At 38.1% G+C, this 2,005-nt stretch overlaps 1 pseudogene across 1 annotated transcript; it reads left to right on the forward strand.

Annotated features, from left to right (window-relative positions):
- Window positions 1-962: 962 nt before the first annotated feature.
- Window positions 963-1,615, forward strand: LOC309810486 (ADP-sugar pyrophosphatase-like; annotated as a pseudogene). The gene has a single exon. The product of its transcript is annotated as an ADP-sugar pyrophosphatase-like (transcript).
- The last annotated feature ends 390 nt before the right edge of the window (window positions 1,616-2,005 follow it).

Here is a 2,005-nt window from a genome sequence, read left to right on the forward strand (position 1 = left end):
TATCAAAGGGATATATGTCTCCTTGGGATTAGATTCTTTAAAGAATATGACACTTTAATGAGGGTGACATATGAGCCCTTACAAGCCTGATTTTTAGCAGATCAAGTTAAATTAAATAATAGAGACAAGTACTGTATGGTAAGCTCCCTAGGAGAAATTACAGTACACTGCTGCTTTTATTATAATGTTTTCTCATGCTCATTCTTATGTGAAAGAAATGGACTTGAAGAATCATTATGAGTAAAGAAAAAAGCATGTTAGAGAGCATTGCTAGACTTAACTAAACCTATCCTCTTTCACTTAACTAATTTAAGCATTTGTGAAGGGCTAATATGGCTAGAATATATATTAAAATCATATGCAATATAAAAATCCTCTTCGTCTTACACCTCTGGTGTTTCCAGCTCATTACCTCCAGGATTGTTTTATAAAATATTATAGAAACCTGCTTTAAAAATACAGAAGACCTTTGTCTGGCTTTCAGTAACATTACCTGTCTCAATTGATATGAATCTCTTTCCCAGCCCTTCTTCTACCAGACTGTGGACTCAAAACACTACAAACCTCCTGTCATTCTCTGAATAGGTTATGCCTCAAGTCTATGTATTTTTCAGATTCCTCTTCTTAGAATGTCCTTTCCCATCTGTATCAGTTTTCTGTTGTTGCTCTGACCAATGACCACAAACTCAGTGACTTAAAACCATACAAATTATTATCTTACAGTTCCAGAAAGGTACCCAGAAATGCAATTATAAGCAGAGAGGCAATCTACAAGTTGAGAGAATGGAAGAAGTCACTAGCATCTTCAGCAGGGCTGTGTACCACTGGCATTTCCCGAGACTGTGACCTCAGAATGGCCCTTTCTTTTTTCAACCCCTTCCCAAAGGAATACTCTTCTCTTCATCCCACACCTTGGACATGAACTTCTTGCCTGAGGACTGAAAAGACTAATTAGATTAGCTATGGAAAACCAAGAACTATCAAATTTTTCTCAAAATACCAGTCTATTATTTCAAAGGAGTTAATTTCAAAAGGAAAATCGGTCGAGCTTGAGGAAACAGTGTACATGGATCCTACTGGTAAAACTAGAACTTGGGAAACTTTGAAACACATAACTGGGAAGGATAGTCGGCTGATGGTGTGGTAGTTATCCCAGTGCTGCAAAGAACTCTTTATTATGAATGTATCGTTCCAGTGAAACAGTTCTGACCACCAATGGGAAGCTACAGCCTAGAATTCCCCACAGGTCTCACAGTCAGTAATGAAAGCCCAGAAGCAGCTGCTCTTTGGGAGCTTGAGGAAGAAACTGCCAGTGAAGGTGACGTTACTGAATGTTCTTTAGCTGTAAGTATGGATCCAAGTTTGTCAGCGGTACCACATACAGTGTGGCAACAGCTGTTAATGGAGATGATGCTAAAAATGTAAAACCTAAGCCAAAGCCAGAGGATAGAGAATTTGTGGAAGTAATTTTTTGCTAAAGAATGATCTCTTGAAGAGATTTGATGCTAAAGTGACTGAAGAACATCTGACGGTGAATGTCAGAGTCTTTTCCTATGCTCTCACGCTGAAGCATGCAAACATGAAGCTGTTTGAAGTTCCCTTCCTGAAATTTTAGGTGCAAAGAGCAGTGGCCATGTTTTTGTAAATGAGTCCACCTGGGCCTCCTTTACTAAGACTTTGTATTCAGCTTAGTTTAATGTCGATTTGAAATTAACTTTTCCATACAATATAAGCAACACAGAATGCAAAAAAAGAAAAAAAAATCCTCAAGTTGGGTGGTAGCTGAAACAATGACAGAACATAAATATTAGTCTCTGAGAAGAAACCAAAAAGATGAGATTATATTCAAGAAATTATTTGTTGAATCTGGCTCAATGCTAAGCTAGCAGTGAGAACACAGCAGGAATGGGAAGGATGTTGGATGCTAGTAGACAAGGAGGTATATGCTTCTGAAGTGAAAAGGAAGCCAATGGGAATGACAGACACCTGAGTCATTCTAGGATTT

This window comes from Mesoplodon mirus (genome assembly GCF_964341445.2).
Source record: "Mesoplodon mirus genome assembly, chromosome: 9".
Lineage (NCBI taxonomy): Eukaryota > Metazoa > Chordata > Mammalia > Artiodactyla > Ziphiidae > Mesoplodon > Mesoplodon mirus.